Genomic DNA, 21,877 nt, shown 5'->3' with positions numbered 1-21,877 from the left:
AACTGAAGTTGGCCTGAGAGAATGGGAGGAGAGAAACTGAAAGTAATCCCTACAAGCACTCTGGGAATTTTGCTATAAATAGGAACAAACAAAAAAAATTAGATGGTAGCTAGACGCAGGTTTTTAGCCTAAAAATTTTAGTATCCCTTTGTCATATTAAAATATCGTTGATTTTTAAAATTTTATTGAATTATAGTTAAATTAATAGATAAATTGGAGAAAAATCAATACCTTTGCGTCTTGCACTTTTCTTATTCACTTGCATGCTAGGTATAATCATTAGCTTATTCTCTCTGAGTTCTTCAGAAGAGTTTTTGTGGGTTTTTTTGTTTTTAAGATTTTATTTATTTATTCATGACAGACAGAGAGAGAGAGAGAGAGACGCAGAGACACAGACATAGGGAGAAGACCCGATCCTGGGTCTCCAGGATCACACTCCTCCAGGCTGAAGGCGGCGCTAAACCACTGGGCCACTGGGGCTGCCCTCTTCAGAAGAATTTTAAGGTTTCCTTCCATAGATCCTACCATTTATTTTAGTTTGTTTTACAAGTACGAGTACATAAGCATCATCCCTAGTTTACTGGATCAGTAATAGAACAGAGAAAAGAAACTATTATACTCAGAGGCCCTCAAATTCACACATTAATTTGCTTTATAGATATTGGGCTGTTATTTCACCACCTAAATTACTAATTTCTAACATGCAGTATTTTGCTCATGTTTTTGCAAGTGGCAATTTGTACAGTAGCCAGAAAGCAAGTAAAGAAACAGATTTTCCATATTTTCAGAGGTAGGTGTACCCGAAATGAGCATCATGTACATAAAAAGAGTAAGTTGTAAAAATAAAATATGCTAGAGTGGATAATCATCTATAATGTTAACAGTCCAATTGCTTGTCATGTAGAGGAAGGTTGTGCTTTAATTAAGCAATAAGACATGACAGGGTGTGAATTATAGAGTAATAATTCTTGTCTAGTGTTTTGTTAGACAAGAGGCCAAGGGCCAGGTGTCACTGCATACACCATGCATAAATTATTACACTGTAATTTAAATCTAGAATGTCGTAGAGGAACCCCAAATTATTTTTCAGACAATTTTGCAAAATAAGAAATATATTGAGTTTATTAAATTCTGTGTCAGAAACTATGGTAATGTGGTAAAATTAAGAAGTAAAAGAAAGCACTTACTCTAAAGAAGGAGGAATATAGCAAGACAGTATGGTAAAGTTGGCTTCATAATCTGTTACTCTTCATGCAATATTTTTACAGAGATGATTCCTAGGAAGATGATACATTAATTTGACATTTCCCCCTATGATTAGAACACAAATGGAAGAAGCTTGAGGTTTTTGGAAATTTTAAGAGGGGTCCGTTTTGGCTTTTTTTTTTTCTTTTCCCTTTGCAAAGCAGTGCTAACTAATGAATGTCTCTAACATAAATCTTCCAGAGAAAAGTACATCTCCCTGAAAGAACTTGGCAAGGGGTGGAGCAGTTTTACAGACTTTTGGGTCCTTTTAAACTTTGTAATCCTAACGTTTTCCCCCTTTAACACACCATTTTGAAGGTCCTCTTTTGTAAAGACATTAAAACAGATCTCTTATCACAAGAAAACACATTGTTTGAAATACTGCTCTTTAAAAAAAGAAAACTCATTTCTGCCCATTCAAAAGAAAAATGTTTGAGGGTGAGTATGTGATTGTAATAAAGAGAAAGTCTACTTGCTTTTCATCTGCAGAGCAGTGTTTCAAAAGACTACTTCCTTTTAAAGTTATTATATTTTGTGCTCCTATTGCTAATATTGTGTACTTTTATAATGTTTGAGGGGTTAACAAGTTCGACTTCTTTTGTGAATGTTATATGGACTGATGTTATATATTACAACCTGAGGCCATTATTTTTGTCTCAGGTTTTCCTTTAAATTGGTACCTTTTATCATCAAATTTGATCTCTTTCTGTACATGTGATAACCAGAGATAGCTTAATATAGAGATAAAATATAAAAGTATTTTTGAAGGGTTCTAGAAACACCCACGTGCTCAAAATATATTCCTTAATATCCTATCACAGCACCATTAATATTTACTCCTTTGGATTAGTGTGTGTGTGTGTGTGTGTGTGTGTGTGTGTCACTTTTTTATCAAAATAAAATCCCTTCCAAGTCAATGATAGAGAATCTGGTTATCAGCTTTCAATCCCTTAATTTATCCATTTGATAAACTAGTAGATTGTTTATCTATATTTGCTTGAGTCCATGACAGAAAGCAGAAAGCAAATGAGACACACAAAAAGGAATGTTTTAATTGATATAAGAAAATGTCCAGGATGGAATGTGGGCAAGGTATTGGTGGAAGGTACTGGAAGGTGGCTTGAGAGCACACTTTTTACATGGTTGTGTGTAGAAGAACCCTAAGGAAAGGAACAGAATTATGAATTATTCAGGCAAGGATGGACCATGTCATATTTGGTGCCTAGTGTGTGTCTTAAATGATGAAAGAGGTGGGAAAAGCCAAAAAAATATCTTAAGTACTTAACAGTCTCACCCACTTTATAAATTATATTAGGTCCATAGGTCTATCACAGTGGTTGAATAAACCCCCCACCCTTTTTATTTTTTGCACATTTGTTTGTTTCTGTTTTAACTGAATTAGGCAAGGCTGACTTTTCTACTCAGTGGCTTCAATTGATCCTTTCCTGGAAATACATCTCAATAAGATTTTACTTCATAATTCTTGACCACAAGTTTCTCTCAGTCCTTCTCCCAGGTCAATTGGGTCAGCTTTGGGCAACTCATGTAATAGGTGGCTTTTAAAAAGCATAATGGCCATCCAGAGGGTTATCTTTAGAGGACAATATCGTAAATTATGCCATTAGCTCACAACATAGGTAAATGAAGAACACCTATATATTTTAACAAAAATATAATCAATTATTGTGCTTTAGTTTTTATACTGTCACGTCCTTGACTTAGGGTGTATCTACTTCTACACAGACTTAATTATTTTAAGATATTTTAGGATGTGATAATTTGTTAATATAATCATCTCACCAGTTGGTTGTCATTTGAGTCTACAGGCTCATTCAAACAGGCACCAAATATATGTTTCAACCAGTCATACCACTCAGCAGGATGACCAAAATTGCTTCCTATAAGTTTATGTTTATTAGGATAAATTAGTAGTACTTACTTTGTAAGAGGTTCAGCGTTAGGAACTCTGCATCATTATCTCATTAATGTTTACAATAGCATTGCAGGATTAGCATTAATTTAGAGATTGAGACACAAGTTCATAGGGTTCCTCATTAAGTAAGCAATGGATCCAGTCTCTTAACCCAAGACTATGATTTGAAAGCCAAAATTATTTCCAGTGAACCATATTGTCTCCTGCTGAAGTTAGTCAGAATTTTTTTAATTAAATTTAGCCATAACTAAGTCCTTCTCTAAAAAAAAAAGAAAAGAAAAGAAAAAGAAACTCAATTGCCCAGGCAACAATCCAGACTATTCATTCCTTCTCGTGACCATTCTAGGAACTTTCTCCTCACGTGTTGCTGCTATCTACTTCCTTTCTGCTCCAGAACCCTTACACATTTTAAAAGTACAAGAGCAGAAGTAAGTTGTGAATTAACAGGCATGAGCACTGACTTCACCACGTGCAGGGCCAAGGGTCAGTTCAACAAAAAGAACTGAGCAGGCGTCTTCCTCATCTTCACCCATGGTTTGCTTGCAGTCCATTTCGATAAACTGGTGTCACACTTTGTGCATTAAAGTGGGGTTGGGAGTTTTGGTTATTTCTGTCATGATCTTTGGGGAGAAAAACAAATACTTCCCTCTAAATTAAGGGCAGATAAAAAAGAAGACATAGAGGCAGTATCCAAGCGTTTGTGCCTGTGCCTGAGCCCATGCTTTTCCATCAGGTATGCTTACGTGCTTTTTGTAAATTCACCAACCTGACTCCTATTGTATTTCCTAACATGACTTCCCTGGTTTCTATTTCAATTTTCTTCACCAGAGTTGCTGTTTCTAAGGTCTTTGACTTAAAAGCGGTAGCCTCGACTCATTCCTAATCTCTCTCCTGGAGAGGCAGTTACTTCTGATATTGACAACCTCAGGCTGTACCCATCATTTTTTTTAAAGGTTTTATTTATTTATTAATGATAGACACAGAGAGAGAGACAGAGACATAGGCAGAGGGAGAAGTAGGCTCCCCATGGGGAGCCCGATGCAGGACTCGATCCTGGGACCCCAGAATCATGACCTGAGCCAAAGGCAGGTGCTCAAGCAGTGAGGCACCCAGGCGCCCCAGGCTGTACCCATCTTTGAATCACTCCACCAGAGCAGCTCAGTGGAAAAGACATGAGTTCTCATTTCTGACAAGGTCACTCATTGTACAAGTTGTTGAGGTTCCTTGTCACTACATTTGGATTTAAAGTGGAAGGTATGCATCAGTCAAGACCAAAGTTGAGAAAGGCACTCATACTCACACTTTGGAGTAAGAATTATTAACAACGTACCCCAGCTTTGTTTTCTCAAAGCCCTGCTGCATAGACAGCACAGAACAGAAAGCAAAATGATGAAAAAATCAAGTCAACAGTTGCTAGAAATTTCTATTGCTGCTTCTAAAACAGAAAAAAAAAATCTTGTAAATCATGGCATATAATATAACCAAGAAAAAAAAAGTACTGAAAAAAATAAGAAACTAAAAATAGCTAGTGGCAGTTTAATAACTGACAAGACTTATCCCATCTGCTGAGAAGAGTTTAAAACCTTTACCTGCTGCCACTCGACGATAGAGATTTAGAGTTCATGGCTGAAAGCTAACATCTGATGTGGAAATATGTGATCATGATTCATCTGCGGATGCATTTCTCTGCTTAATAAGTGTATACTGTTTGTTTAAAAGAAATAAAAATCCCCAAGTTTTCAAGTATAAAAAAAATAAGACACAAAGGACAGGAAGGAAGGAAAATACTTGTGTACAAATAGCATTAGGACACCTGAAGGTAATCAGATCTGCACCTGGTACTCAGCGAACTACAGGTCAGGTGTTCTTCACACAGAAATACATTGAAAGAGGAGAGGTTGTTTGGAATCCTATATAATCAGCCACTGTCAAAGCATAAAAGAGAAAAATATCTCCCCCATGAAAGCGAGCACAGAGACAACCTATGCCACTGAATCCTTATCTCTTGGATTCCCCTCCCAACTCTCCATAATTCAAAACAGGCAGGCAGCAGGCTGTACAGATGGAGACGCAACAGCCAGAGTCCGCATGGAGCATTATAGATCTGGCTAGTTGTCTAGTTAACAGTCAGCTATTTTTGGATAATACCCACAGTTGTTTTACAAAAATGAAAAAAAAAAAAGAGAGATGGATTTATCCTGAGTTCAGTATATAAAAATATTTGTACAGGTTGGTGCTTGGGCTTGTGCCATGTTCTTCACATTTAGACGGCTTGCTGATTACTCAGGCTGACTTCCTTTACCATCGACAGCAGGGACTCTGTTGAAATGATACTGTGGACCGTATTGGTGGCATATTACAAAATTTTCGGTCCCAAAAGAAATGTTTGAGGCACTGATTTTTATTTGCGCATAGTTTTGTTTGTTTTTGACTTTGAACAAGCAGATGGCAGAGAGGCTTTGAGACTTCTTGGCAAGTCATCCCAACACACGGTACTAGGTACAAAGGAGACACTATGTTAAGTATGTGTTCATCAAAATGATGCCTGGGATTCCTCAGCCAAGCAGACAATGTTGGGGAAAGTTCTCCAGTTAATGGAATTTGGGGGCTTAATGAGGCTTGATTCATTTATGTAGTGAAACAGTGTGGGGAAAGGAAGCAGCTATGTACAATTGACCGAGTGTGTTCCTTGTAAAACACTTTTTACAGATGTAGCTACACTGGTGGATATTAAGCTATCTTCCAAGCCATAAACCAGTTTATGTGATTTATTAATCACAAATCTTCAGTCTAGTAACGAGACCAACACTCACAAGAGCATATTTGAAAGGAGCAACACTTAAGTTACTCGTGCTAGTTTTAACGAGAAGAAAGAGGTGACAACAATTCATCATTTATTGAATGCCTGTTCCTTACTGGATTGTGTTCTATATTCCTAGTGATTTGTATATGTGTGTGTATGTGTGTGTATAATTATCATATATATTATATATCACATGTATATTATTACACACGAGTACATATATATAAAATCACACAATCTTGCTTTCTCAAGTTGCTTATAATACAGTAGGTAAAGACCGACGCAAAGTAACCTGTTTTTGTCAAAGTGCAGATAACACATTCGGAAGTTCAATGGGGGGGGGGGGGGGGGTGCCTGGGTGGCTCAGTTGGTTAAGCTTCTGCCTAAGGCTCAGGTCATGATCTCAGCATCCCGGGATGGAGCCCCTCCACCCAGTTGGGCTCCCTGCTCAACAAGGAGTCTGCTTCTCCCTCTCCCTCTGTCCTCCCTCTTCTCATGTTCTCTCTCTCTCTCTCAAATAAGTAAGTAAAATCTTTATTAAGAAGTTTGATAGGGAGAAAAATATTTGGGTGGAGCAATGAGAAAATGTTTCACAGATAAAAAAGATTGTGAATTCTGCCTTCAGAAGATGGATAGCGTTTCAAATAGTAAAGAAAGGAAGGGCATTCCAAGGCGAAGTGGCATTAACAAAAGAATAACCATGTGCATTTACCAAACTTATTTCACGAATAATGACTAAGCCCATCTGGTGGAACATGAAGATTGTGGTTGGGAGGTGGTGAGAGCAAAGCTGGAAAGGTAGTCAGCATCGAACCCTGGAGGGCCATAAATAGCAGGGAAACCAGACTATAGTCATTATTTTTATTTAAGAACTGGACAATTTTAAGGAGTTGTGTTTTGGTTTTGTTTTGTTTTGTTTTGTTTTGTTTTGTTTTGTTTTAGGTAAGCTCCACACTGGGCTTAAACTCACGACCCTGAAGTCAGGCCTGAGCTGAGGTCAAGGATTGGATACCCAACCAACTAGAGCCACCCAGGTGCCCCAAGGAGTTTCTGATTGTCCCATAGCAATCCATGTCTGACATTTCTATTCCACTATTAGTCAAGATCCTTAATTAATCTAACCTGCAACCCCCAGAAAACTAAAATGTGAGTTGTATGGACCCACAGGCTATTCTCTACCCTTGATATTTGTTGCCTTTCCAAAGGCATTATCAAGGTCATGGTTTTGTCAGATTTTAGACAGTCAGATCTCAAGTACAAACCAGGGTATCTCTTGGATGCCAGTGAGCGCTTCCCAGTTTCTCCTGTTTCAGATTTCAGGTTCAGCTCAGTGACAGTTGTTTGGACAACTCTCTCACTAAGATGCCAGTAAATTAGGGCAACGATGTCCTTGGTCTTCCACACATCTCAGATACCTTTTTTTTTTTTAATGCTTTTTATACTGATGCTAATTAAAAGAGAAAAAAAATTTCTCCTAATTGTATAGCTAGTTTTCACAGTTCAGTTATTTGCAGAGTATTGAGTTCATTAGTTTTTAAAACTGTATTCTTTTTAAACTTTTGAAAGTTTTAGTTTCATGAAAAATCATTTCCTTTTCTATAGTCTCATTGGGTTTTTTCTCAATAAAATATAAATGAAAAAAAATATTTTCCAGGATAACATGATTGTAGGGAAAGAACTCAGATTGTTCTAGTCATAAATCAATCATTTCCTTGAATGCTACACAGTTTGAGTCAGCCTCCTAAAAGAATGGAGTATACACAGTGTTAGACAGTTTTAATCTGAATGCAAGAAGTTGAAGTGGCCATTCAGAAATCAGACCAATTATTTATGATTTTTATCTTCAATCAGCTTGTTTGGCTAACACTGAGCAAATTTTAACGCAAACAAGTGATCTGAAAGAGATCCATGAACGCATGGAGACGTGACATCAATGTGTAAAATGTTATGAGTTTACCCCCTCGCTGATGTTTCTCTCTGCCTTGCTCATTCTTTGTGGATCATGGTGGGGGTAAACATCAAGCAAAGTTTGTTGGATCTTGAGTTCAATACTAGTGGCATAGACAAAACCATTTAGATTTCCCTTCCTTGTAGAGGAAGAATAGTGCCCCCGATTGCAGGCTCTCAGTGAGCGGAGAGCAGACTGGTTGTAATCCCTGGTGCCTGTCACCTCATCAGCCACCGTGGAGAGACCCTTCCTGGGAAATATGTGATGACATACCCAATATCTAGCGGTTCCTCTGTGAGCACCTCTGTGCCAGAGGAGCTGGTCCCTGACCGAGGTGTGGGACTCTCCGTATTTCACAGATCAGAAAAGCAAGTACGTGGGTGCAACACCATCCCAAACAAAGGGCGAGTCGGGGCAGGACTGCTAATGTCTTTTCCCAAATGCTTCCTCTAATCAAGCAATAACCAAATCTCTTCTGATGAGCTGTCCTAGAGGAATAGAAGTGTGACTGTGCTTCTTCTCGGCAGCAGAAGCAAGGAGAAAAGCAGCCACAGTTTGAAGAGGGAGGAAAAAGCATCCTCATTTCCATGCTGGTTTGGTTCACAGTGGATACATTTCAGCATTGTTTCTTTAGCAAATAATAATAATAATAATAATAATAATAATAATCAAACTAATGCAGTTTATCACTCCATTGTTGCAAAGCCAGTGGACACCGACGAAGCAAGCGCCGTTAGCAGGTACAAGTGCATGCTGTGTGCTTCAAGGTGGCCTGTGCAGGCAACGGGAATAATAGGAATGATTAAACCCTGTCGCACGGGGTTAGGTTTAGAGCCTTCTTGCCTCGTGACAGGCTGTGACAGTCAAGTGGCACTGAAGCAGAACAAACTACAGTGGCAGTTTGCTGTGAGCGATGCAACTGTCAAAGCTGCTGTACAAAAGCAAATGTTGGGGATAACGACCGGCAGTGTTGGCAGCCTGACTGCTCAGAGGCCGGTGGCCCAGATGTCCTCGCAGTAAACTCTGGGTTCCTGTCCTGCGCCCCGCAGTTCTCATCGCGATGGCCAGCCCTGGCCGTGCCCCGGGTCCTGGCAAGGCCGTGTGTTAAAGCGGGCTCGCTTGCTGTTAGAAAAGTGCTAGCGGGTCACCCCATGGCCCACGCCGGGCCTGGCCCCCCTGGACTGATCCGTAAGCCTCGCCTCTCGTGTTGGGGCAACTGTGCACAGTCCCCCGAGAGAAAGGCCATCCACGTGGGGAATCCAGCTCCAATTATGTGGTTGTAAGACGAGGTTACAGCACAGCTGTAAACCTGCCATCACGAATAGGGTGAAATACTTCACACCCAAAGCTAAAACAGTGAACTTAGCATTGTCACCAGTTGCATGAAAAGTCGAAAAAAAAAAAAAAAAGAAGAAAGAAAAGAAAAAAACCAACAACCAAAAACCCTGCTTTACACCCATGTGGTTTCACAGGTTTTTATTAGAAGCCACACTAGACCCTTCTCAGCAGCAGTAAATGAGAAACCTTTCAACGTTGTAATCACCCGGGGAGAGTCTCTGAGCCTCTGTGATCCTCCAGGGCTTCTCCCATTGGGTTTGCAAAGGTTGAAGGGGCTGAGAAGGCTGCCCACAGTCTCGCTGTCCCACGCGGGTTCAATTCTAGCAGGGTACACTGTCGTGTTTTTCATGTTGGGGGGAGTCCAGGAGAGAAGGTGCAACTCAGGTGTGCAGTCTGCAGAGTGCCGGGGGTCTTACCTCTGATGGGGTCAGGCGGTCCAGGTGTAACACCACCGAGGAATTCCCAGGTGCGAAGAGTCCTCTTTCTCTCTGAGAAATGCAATCTGAAGGACCTGGCCAGGGCCCCCCCGCTGTTGGCTCTGCCAAGTTAGTGCACGCGGTTAGAGCACGCACAAAGGCCACCACTTACCTCTCGTTAGTACAAGTAATGACTGTCTCTTTATGAAACACCTCTCAGCTGAAAAATCACCTACCCGTATGTAGGTACCTGAAATAATTCATAAGTCCTATGATTTAGAAGTTTCATCTTCCTCACCTGCAGCTGAAGAGGCAAACAAAAATCATTCCACTTTTACTGTTAGGAAGGAGAACATATTTTTTTTTTTAAGGGTAGTAAATTAGCTGGTGCTGGAAGCATCTATTTTCCTGCCTTCATCACTGCCAACTCCCTCTGTTTCCTTTGATCTATGATTTGCAAGCTACTATTATTATTTATGTGTTCTACAATTACGACCAGCGACACCTCCCCTTCTCCAGCCCTCAGCCACAAATATGAAAGGAATAAATGCTGTTTATTGTGACAGTCTGCCTTTTGTCTGTGGAACAATGACAAACTATACCACTGACAGCTTGCTACTGTTTTTACTACCGCTCACCAGCTTACTTCTCAAGTGTTCACCAGAATGTGGCAATAGATGGACTTGAATAAAAATGCCTAGTGAGAATCTTTTGCATTCATTTACCTCCCAATGAGCTCCTGTGGGGACACACAGCGGATAAAGAACAGAAGGCCCAGCAGTATGAGGACGTTTTAAAGATTTTGTACATCTTTCGAGGGAGGGAGGAAAGAGACTTCCTAGCTTAACAAGGATCTCTAACCACTAATGTACTTAACTTTTTAAATGTATTTAATTTTAAAATCACACAGTCTACAGATAATGTGGAGAGGGAATGCAGATCAGAGTCGTTTGTGAATTTTTGGAACGCTTTCCATTTCCTCAGCCTGGGAACTTTTAGCAGACGCAGACACAAGAATGATTGGAGGAACCAAAATGTTGGAGGTTTTCCGAAGGGCCTGCACTAATTAGCTTTTGAAGCGGCATTAAAATGGTATGTTTACTGGATAATGGTGCTTCACATAACAGAATAGATTAATAAGTAAAAGAGCCACTACAATTTTTGTATGCCCAACTTTGAGCAAAGTGCAGGCTTGTAAACATTAGACAGCCAGCCTGCTTCCGTCTGATGTCATTAGGCAGAGAACAAGACTAAAAGCCAGCACCTCGCTAGGGTCTCAGAGAGACTGCATTTAGGGACAGGAGGTTCTGTTTCCTCTTGCTTTTAGTGGTTGTTAAAAAAAAAATTATATATATATATATATATATATATATATATATATATATATATATTCACTATTCTCTGGAATTCCACTCCTAAAGAAGTAATATTTTTTTTTCCTAAACCAACCATGTTTTCAACCAAATTTCTATTTTATTTTATTTTATTTTATTTTATTTGCAAATTTCTACTTTAGAAAAAACATTTTTAAAAAATCAATAACAATTTTCTCCATTGTTAAAAAGCAGCTCATAACTTGCTCAGATTGTTTAAATGGTTTATCTTGTTTTCATTCTTTGATATAAAATCTTCTAGCAGCAGTCCTTAAATATCTGAAATACAGTGTAACCACTTAAAGTCCACCGCCTAGAGTTGCCTGGTGAAATTCTTCTTTCTGGGGGAAGTGACTGGAGAATACGAAATGACTTAGAAGCAAGTTGATGAAGCAGGCAGACATGAGAATGAGGGGAAAAAAAAAAAAAACTCAGCAATGTATAATATTAGTTAATAGTTTGTTCAGGGAAGGAATGGAATTAAATCAGCCGTGCAACAGTAAATGGGAGTGTTAATGTTCCAGTGGAGAGCCAAACACTTTCAGACTGGGATAAAAGACAAACTCCAACTATTTATAAAGAGCATATCTAAAATATAAAACATATATGTATATTTTAGAGTTTAGAAATAGAATCATAAATAAGATGTGCCTGGTAAATGCAGAATAAAAACAAAATTGGGGTCACCTTATCAATATCATCTAAGGTGCAATTTCAGGCTATAACCATTAAACAGAACAAAAGAAGTATTGTAGAAGGAAGTAGGAAACTTTGTATTCATAGGAAAATGAAGAATTATAAATTTTCTTTGTACCCTGCAATGAGCTGTGGAATACATAATACAAAAACTCTCAAAAATACATTTGGATAAAACCAAATGATAATGGAGAATTGGTTTGCAAAATTCTGAAAGAATTGTAATTAAGTACAATGCAAAAAAAAATTTTTTAAAGGATCTAATAATACAATCAGGAGATATTTTTATGTGTGTATGCATATGAATAGACAGGAGATGGGTAAAATGCTAGATATTTAATAAACAAAGACATCAGGTTCACTACGTGCCGAGTATAGTTGCAAATTTGGATGTATTAATTCATGTAATTCTCATAGCAACCTTTTACAGATAAGGGAACCGAGGTATCACCTGGACAGGTAGCTCGCTCAGGGCTCCCTTGCAGATAGAAGTAATACAGGATTTAACCCAGATGGTCTGGTCTAAGACTCTTAATACCTCTTACTGCCTATAGAAAGTATATGTGCTGTTTTTGTTTTTCTTGGTCCATGAAAAAATGTGAAACCATTCACGAACTGATCAAAACACACTTTAACAAATATCAAAACATAGAGATTTACAGATAATATTTTCTGACCATAACCCAATAAAACTGAAAGTCACCAACAGAAGATCTTCCCTTCCTCCAACAACAGCAAAATTTCTCCATCTATAGATTCAAAAATCTTTTGTAATTAATTCCGGGATCAAAAAAGTATCCCAAAACTAAGATTAAACTAATTTAGCAACTAAATATGCCATAATTATTCTTTTAATACATGACACTTTTCACTCACCATTCTATTGTTTTTAAATTGCTAATAAAATTTCTAAATATTGTCCCTAATTCCCTTTATTTGTACTAATCTAGTCACTTAGGATATATCTGTGTTGAATTTAATAGACCATGATTGGATAATTTCCCACTGTTAACACAGAATTAATTTTATACCTTTGTAAGTATATATTATTTGTAATTTAATTTCTCCTAAGTTAGATCCATTATGGTTATGATAGTGGGATATGTGACCTAAAAATTTTAATCAGTCCAATTCCAGAAGTCATTTATAGCTTCAAGGAAGGAGATGGAGCTTCCTAGTCACTATCAAGAAGTTCAATGATAAGTAAGACACGCTTATTTGACCAACTACCTTTTATTTCTTATGATTTGCCAGCCCATGATTGTACATTGTATGGTCGATGATTATCTCTTCTCACATTTTACTACCTTCATTACCCAAGGTTTTGACCCATGTGGGTCTTTATACTTTCTTTCCTTTTTTTTTCCTTCCATTATGTTTTTTATTATGTTTGTATATACATGTGTGTCTATGTGCACACACAATAAATAACTTTTTTGGTAAGTCTGGTCTATGAAGAATCATTCATAATTAATTCAGTTGTCTATATTTTAACCAAATTACTCTAAACATTTCATATCATCAATTGCTTAGTCAAGGCAAGAGTTCACAGTTTTATTGATTTTTTTTTTCACTATCAATTACACTAAGCTGGTTGGAAAGAAATCTCATCATTATCAGTCTTACAGTGTATTATTATTGTCATGGTTATTGATGGCTAAAATAAGAAATGTGTTCACACAGGGGAGATGAATCGTCTCTTGTAACTGCCATATAAGGTAAATAGCAAGTTAGAGTTGTGACATTTAGGAATGAGGTCCAGCATAAACGAATGTGCAGCATTGCATCCGTTGTTTTGGTCACTTCAATTGTGAACTGTGGGATAAGCACTGGTAGTTTGTGTACAGCCCACTATTGAAACAAAATGGAGAAATAGCTCATAGTTTCTAAAGTCTTTATCATCAATAATAGATTAAGAGAAAAAAAACAGTCCTATTGAAGCTTGATTTTAGTCTTCTTTACACAAATATATTCCACTAAATTTTTATATCTAAAAATGTATATGTAATTCTAACATGACATCTAAAAACTGTTTTTAAATACCAAAACCATATTATAATGATTTTATTATACCCCTCACTAACAATTATATTTGAAAAAATCCTCACAGTCTATATATGATTTACTAAAATGTTTTCAGTTACATGCTGCTTCCTGTCAAGTATTCCTAAGCATTGGATATATATACTACATTTCTATATCAGGGAAAGATTTGAAATAACCTATTTTAAAATGCCTAGTAGATTCTCTGGCACATAGGGTTTAAATTTAAGGCCTGAATGTAATTGTCCAATATATTTGTGACGTTTGGAACATGTCACTCATCACCTTAAATATCAATTCAAGAAAATGTTTCTAGGATATCATGATTCTTCTCTATAGTATCTTCCTTTTCATTGATAATAGACAAGCTTCAGTGACCACTTGGTTAGTCTACTCGGAATTTTTGGATGACAAATTCTCATGAGAAATTCTTGTTTACCAGCACACCTGAGGAACATAGGCCCCTCCAGTTAGTATCAGAGCTCACTATGCATTTTATCTCACAATCTTGTGAAAACACAGTTTGAATATGCCCCCACAGGTCATTTTGTAGTGATGTGAAAAGTGAAAATCTCCTGGTCTAATGGGTGGAATTCCCTACGGATGCAATTGAGCTGGTTAGTAGCAGTAGACTTCGTGGCCTTAGACCATTTCTTCCTCACTGCCAAGCAGGAATAGCACAGGATAAATACATGAACGAATACATGAACGATGCAAAGAGTCTAGAGTATACATACAATCATTAAAGTATCATCTGAGACTTCCTCCCACTTCTCGCCTCCACACCCCAGACTGTTTTTTGAGGTATGGGTATTTAATGCATTTCCATTAATGCTTTTCTCTCTACTAGAAAAGGTCAGCATGATGCCAAACTGGATGGTTTGAGACTCCAACATAGTGGCAGCTGATTTGGGAGGACTATTTTGTCTTAGGCATCCAGGTCAGTTCTATTTTATGCCAACTAAAGACATTGCTAAGAGTTTCACTTTAGCTGAAGTCCAACTTCCCTAGTTTGAAGGTAAGGAATAGAGAGGGACAAAAATCCTGTGTCTTTCTTCACAGCATCCAACTGGTCAGGACACTACTACAAAATGATCTAAATATTCACCCCATCAAGACCTCTTCCTAATCAGTGACTTTTGCAGCTCAAATCAACTACGGATAGAGTACAGCAGCTGGGGAATGGTATAGCTAGGCATGTGGTACCGAATTCTTGCTTAGTTCTTAGTTCAATTGCATTTGAATTAAGGTGGGATAGGTATTATTACTTGGAGGAATTTCAGGTACAATCATAGGTAGATACTAATAGTTCTGCCTTACAATATGTATATTAGAGACAATGGTAGTTTAGAAAATTATGTTTATTAGCAAATTGTATTCAACTTTCAGTGGAAAAGAATAACAATAGAAACAATATAACTGAAACAATATAACTGAAAACCTGCAGAACAAATATGACAACTATAATATACTTTCTGTTGCAAAATCTTGAAAAATGGATGATAAGAATTATGAATGATGACATCCATTTATATTTGATATGAAAATAGGATGGTGGACTACAGTGGAGAATTAAAATACAATAATAAACAAATAAGAAAATGCTATCAAAAGAATCATAGTATGAATTCAAGAAATTTGTCCTTCATATTTTAAATGAATGCATTGGATCATGTCTAGTGTTCACAACAGTAGCTTTCTTAGTTGTCACCATCATTAATCATTTTCTTCATCATAATCATCCACAGAATATTTATCATATGCTTATAAAATAATTAGTATACTTTCCTAGATAGGGTTCAACAAACTCCAGTCCTTGGGCCAAATCTGGTCCATCACCTCTTTTTCAGTAGCCAACGATTTAAGAGTTGTTTTTACATTTTTTTATATGATTTAAAAAAATTAAAGGAAGAACGATACCTTGTGACTTGTGAAAATTACATGAAATTCAAATGTCATTGTCCCTAAACAAAGTTTGCTAGAATGCAGCCATACCTATCACTTATATCACTTCTCTGTCTGCTACACCTTCAGAGTTGAGTACTTAAAACAGATACAATGTGCCCTGTGAAGCCTAAAATATTTGCAGTCTGGCCCTTTACAGAAAAAGATTGACAACCTCTGTCCTAGATGATCCATATCCCTTTTAGCCTTAACTCAAGGTAATTCAAAGCCAGAGTCAAAATTGTTTGGTAAAATCAGGTTACTGTTTATCCTGGGAATGTTTTATTTGGGAACTTTAATTTGGGTTCTTATTAAATTGTGGAAACTTTCATGAACACAGAGAGTATGTTGACATACACATTGGCAGAACTGTTATAGATCATTTTGATTATGACTTTCTATAAGGTAGCATTTGTTGCCTAGAGCTGATTTGTCCAACTGAAAAATATAAATGAATAATTGTTATTATTCTTTTTCCTTGCTTATAGAACAGTGTACATGTAGTGGAACAATTTTAATTTGACTCAAGGCTATATTATAACATTCTGCTCCTCTAAAAGAAAGATTTTTCAAGTGGAAAATTCAAATTAAGGTTTCATTTGTCATAGCTTTTTTTTTACAAAAGAAAAAAATTCATAATGTATTAACAAATTAAAATGTTTTAATAATTATAAAACATGGACTAAGAAACATGAGAGAACTCTGTGTCTTAATGGATGGCAAACATGGTAAAATGAGTAATCTCTGAAGCCTTTTCATTCGTTCCTTTGATTTACCTGCTTATACTTAATTGCATGTTACTGCCTTTCAAAAAGTATGACTTAAGGACACAGAATATCCTATCATGGAATTGTAATCAACAGCAATTCTCAGTGGTTTCATTTAATAATAACAACCAAAGAAGACCATTAATTTCTGAATGTCTAAGCTTTGAGTAGTTATTTTAGAGTTGATACTTTATCTGGTCATTCATGGGCATGTAGCTGGTAAATCATTATAATTTATTTATATTCTCTACTTAATTTATATGCTCTGCTTATTTATATCCTAAACTAACTAAAATGGGAAAATGATCATTTCATATTTATCTAAAAATTTTATGAATTATTAGAGAAAAAATGTAAATATGTACTTGGGACATGACTTATAATCATCACATTTCTTAAGAATGATTTGCCAAGTTAAATTTGCTTAGGTCATTCTTTTTTATGAAAAAAAAAACAGAATAAGCAATTTTTAAATGTATCCTGTCGCCTTTGATTCAGAAAGATGTGTCTGAGTTTTATCCCCCCGCCCCACAAACTTTTATTTTGTTGTGTAATATTATTCTTCACTTTTTCTTTACTTTTGCTTTTTTATTTGTTTATGAGGACTGATCTCTTGGGAAATGTTTAGTATTTATTTATGTGTAGAGTTGACGTGTATACACATAAAAAGCAGGATCTATGATGTAAAGTCCTTTAAGTATGATAATGTTAAATATAGGATTATTGGGCAGCCCGGGTGGCTCAGTGGTTTAGCGCCGCCTTCAGCCCAGGGCCTGATCCTGGGGACCTGGGATCGAGTCCCATGTCGGGCTCCCTGCATGGAATGGAGCCTGCTTCTCCCTCTGCCTGTGTCTCTCATGAATAAATAAATAAAATCTTAAATATATATATGGGATTATTTCTTACTTTATAAAATCATTTCTTTTTTGTTCATTCAAAAAAAAATAAGCATTCATAAAATTACTCCATTGATATCAATGATTCCGAGAACACTCTTTCATGAATTGTTAAATCTCTGACTCCTTGAATGACGGATAAAAAAAAAGAAATCTCAATAGGTTGCTACACATAGTATAACATTATTTAAGATGACTTCACAAGTGTTGATTCAAGAAGAAGCAAACTGCTTTCAATGACTTTGGGGGAAAAAAATAGCTATCTCCTCTCCAGTCAAGTCATCATAATATACTGTGAAGTTTTCCTTCCCTCATCAATAAGAATTGAGAAACACATAAATAATGAGACACAATGGATACACACTTATAATGCAAAGGATGTGAAATAATGTTCAGATTAAACCCCTAAACATCACTGCCAAAAAGAAGTACAGCTGTAATCTTGAAGGGAAAAGGCTTAGAAAGGAAAATATGTACTGTCATTTCTGTTATTATTTGCCATGACTTAAAGACATGGTATAGCATAGAAGAGAGACTAATGTAGTTTAGTGTATATGTGTGGGTTTGAGATTTATGAAATGTTAAATTAAGTGGACACCTGGGAAAAGAAAAAAGTGGATCTGTAGGAAGAAGAGGACAGGAAGACATTGTTAAAAGGATGGTTTTCCTTCTGAAATAAGACTGATCCACCTAGTCAATACCAGAAAGAGGCATGGGAAAGAGAATCCTGGTGGCAAGGGCCAATGTGCATAATTAAATTGGTGCTTTTAAGTTTCTCCCCTTATTAGGGCCCTCTCATTCTTACTATCAGATGTGCCACCATGCCTGGACTTCAGGGATTGTACTGGTTCCTTTTTTGTTTTTTAAAGATTTTATTTATTTATTCATGAGAGACACAGAGGGAGAGGCAGAAACACAGGCAGAGGGAGAAGCAGACTCCCTGTGGGGAGCCCAGTGTGGGACTCAGTCCCGGGACCCCGGGGATCACCACTGGATCCAAAGGCAGACACTCAACCACTGAGCCACCCAGGTGCCCTGTACTGTTTCCTTATGAAAAGCTGTCCCTGGAGGATATGAGCAGCTGCCTAGATCTTCATAAATCCTCTTTTAAAACAGAAGGAGAGAGAGAGAGAGAGAGGAGAGAAAGGGAGCAAAAAAAAAAAAAAAGAGAGAGGAAATAAAAGAATGCAAAATAAAAATGCTTTTTGCATTAGTGGGAGCCAGACAGAAGTAAGTGCCAGATTCCAACAGAGCTCTTGCCATTGCTACAAGCAGGTGGATTCTGAGATTGGGGGAGCGTTTAAGTGACTCAGCTAGAAAGAGAGGCAGCACGGATAACATTTCTCTCCAGAAAGTCGAATACTATTATCAAAATAGTAAACAAAGGTCTGGAGCAGGGAAGTTCATAGCAGCAGTAGTTACAGGGAAGAGACTCAAGAGTCAGCAGAGCAGGACTGGCAACCTTGAAAGTGTATTTCTTCTGAGAAAACAGGAGATGAAGAGGACTAGGAGCAGTGCCCTTCAGAAAAATGGGAATGACAGAATTCAGAGGGGCACAAATCATTCTTCAGAAGCATAAATGAAAAGAAAAGCCAAACAAACACTAAACTGACGGAAGAGGGTGCCCTTGAACTAGGAACCCTGCCATGGTTCCTAGTTCATGAATACTTACACAGGTATTCAAAGAAAAAAAAAAAGTCAAACACCATGCAAGATGCGTACAGAGAAAATAGATGACGTGAATCAAAATATTACAGCTAATGAAAAGCAACCACAAAGCAAAAAAGAGTTGTTAACCCAATACTGCAACTTGAATTTAAGATCCACAGACTAGAATTTGTAGATAATTTTAAAAGTGGAATCAGAAATTCAGAAATTAAAACCAAAAATGAAAAAAAAAATGCAATGAAGGATGACTAAATTTAGGAAATATATTGGGAAAAAATCTTAGAAATAAGGAATAATTTATTAGGTGCCTTGGGGAGGATGTATTCAAAGGAAAATCTAATAAAGGACGTCAGAGGTAGGCAGGAAAGTAACCAATTGAACAAAGTTGGAATAAATTTAAAAAAAAAAAGAGAAAGTAACTGAAGTGGAAGGTAGGAAAAGAAGTCCAATATACATATAATTGAAGGACCTGAATAAAAAATAAAACAGTTAAACAGAGAGGATATTTAAAACTGTAATCTAAGAAAATATCTCTAGAAATTAAAGAAACCTAAAACCTACTAGATTGGAAGACTTCACCCTATATACCTGAGAAAATTAGAATGAATTAATTAACTCCAAAACTATTCTAGCATTTTAGATTTTAAAGATAAAAAAAAAAATCTCCAGACCATCCAGGAAAATAAATATATATTGGAATACAAATATTCAGATAGTACCGCATTTCTCAAGAGCAACATTCTCAAGTAACTCACAAAAAAGTATGAAAAAGGGTTTTATTTCAAGGCAAACTATCAAGAATATTTATTTCCATAGTTGTTCTAGACTATAGAAAAGCACTTTTAAATGTGTAAGAACTCCGAAAATACTATATTCATTAACCCTTCCTTACAAAGTACTTGAAGATAGGTCTGAAGATAGGTTTCCTACAACTGAGAACTGAGGAAACATGAATAAAAAAAAACTGATTATGGACATTTAATATATTTAATTGTGAAACAAAGGCTAAAATTAGTATGAGGACTCAGGTTGAAACTAGTATGAAACACTGTACATTCTGACATATTATATGGTCCATATGTATTCTTGACTTTAGTTTTGTGCCTGCCCTTATTGGATTAAAATTTATTCTCTACCTTTATTATTTTCACCAATCTTAGGCAAAAAGACTATGGAAACTATCTGGACTTCTAGAAATTATTATGGTACATTTTTCTAAAGTTGGATTAAAGAGGAAAAAGTGGAAAATCTCCCTTTCTTACTCCTCTTCAGAACCTCCTAGAAATTATTGGGTTTGGGTGTGGGGCGGTAATTGTCATCTTGCTCTTTTACTTAGGAGAGATAAATGGAACCACCAACACATTAAAATATGACTTTTAAAAATTGTACATAAGCATTAAAAGTTATAGTTAGCAAAATCAAGTTTGGTGCATGACTATCTGAAATAACTTAAAATTGGAAATGTGACATGGAAAGAGAGACTCCAGATATTGGAACTTGGCATTCTTAGTTTCGTCAAATTTTCAAATGAGTGTTTTTAAATAAAAGGTAATTATCGGTTTAATATAAGTCAATTGCATAAATGTTCATAGACAAGCAATTACATTATTGTCCACTGATGAGCTTAAGCAGATCAATACAGACGTTTAGTTCAGATGTTACCTGGCAAAGGAACAGCCTTATGTAAGTGAACCAAATGAGAGCTCATCGACCCTGTGCCTAGCAACCCAGTAAAAACTAACACCAAGCTTTTGCAGTGAACAAAGATAGGCTACTTACTGGTGTGGTGTGAGAGAACAGAGAGCTAATGCTGGAAAATCCTGAACTCCCTGATGGCTTGCAAGTGACAAGGGCAAAATTTGGGCAGGGGTCTTCTGAGAATGTGGACACCATTGATTAGAAGCCCATGAGGTCATACTAGCGGATGTTGTAGTGCAGTGTTGTCTGGTTCCTTGGAAGTCTTTTCCAACTTAAAAGACTTGGAACCTAAAAAATATTTTTATTCTTTATGTTGGAGTTTTTATTATTGTTTTTGTTGTTTTTTAAGGGGCTCAAACTCACGACCCTGAGATCAAGACCTGAGTTGAGACCAAGAGTCAGATAATACCTTACTGACTGAGCCACCCAGGTGCTCCTGTTGGATATTTTATTAGGTACCTAGGTGATATATTTCTAGGGTAGTGCTGATTAACTACTTGTCCTGCATATTCCTTTTAATGATAAGCAAACATTCCTATCCCTTGACCCTGGGCCTCCTTGACTGGTCAAGCCATGTGTGGGGTTGATATGATCTCTACTGTTCATTCTCCTATCTGAACTGAGAAGGTGGACACTGGCTTCACTTCCTAAGGGACCTCTATCTTAAATTTGGGGAATTCTAGTGAAAGATCTCAAGTGCTTATTATTAATCAGCATAAAGTAGCTAAAATATGTTAGAATCAGACAGGTCCAAAAAAAAAAAGATACATTATAATTAACATTGAATGAATAATTTCAGTAATACATTACTTTTCTTGTGTCTATGGCCTGTGTCCATGACTACTGAATGTGTGGGTCTCTATAGTAAGCTATGGAATACTGGATCCCCTGTTCCAGAGAGTGTCACTCAGTAGATCTGAGGAGGGGACCAATAATCCATAATAGTAACAGGCCCCTTCTGGAAATCCTGGCACATGTGGTCCACAAATTATACTGTTGAGAAACACCAAAGATAGATGTTTGTTTTTCAAAGAAATTATGATTTTTTTTTGGCTAATTCAAATCTGCTTATCTCAGAAAAAGTCATATTGACTTAATAAGAAAGATTA

At 36.9% G+C, this 21,877-nt stretch overlaps 1 long non-coding RNA gene across 2 annotated transcripts in view; it reads right to left on the bottom strand.

Moving 5' to 3' along the window:
* The window catches only part of LOC119874673, a 76,262-nt gene that overhangs the window by 14,260 nt on the left and 40,125 nt on the right, over positions 1 to 21,877 (bottom strand). For both annotated transcript variants that reach the window (XR_005371659.1, XR_005371660.1), the window contains exon 3: positions 1,188 to 1,277. This is a non-coding gene — a long non-coding RNA (uncharacterized LOC119874673). The remainder of the gene's footprint in view (positions 1 to 1,187; positions 1,278 to 21,877) is intronic.

Source organism: Canis lupus, chromosome 16, assembly GCF_011100685.1.
Source record: "Canis lupus familiaris isolate Mischka breed German Shepherd chromosome 16, alternate assembly UU_Cfam_GSD_1.0, whole genome shotgun sequence".
In the NCBI taxonomy this organism is placed as follows: Eukaryota; Metazoa; Chordata; class Mammalia; order Carnivora; family Canidae; genus Canis; species Canis lupus.
The sequence above is the reverse complement of the archived record's forward strand: the minus strand, read 5'-3'. Positions and strand labels throughout refer to the sequence as shown.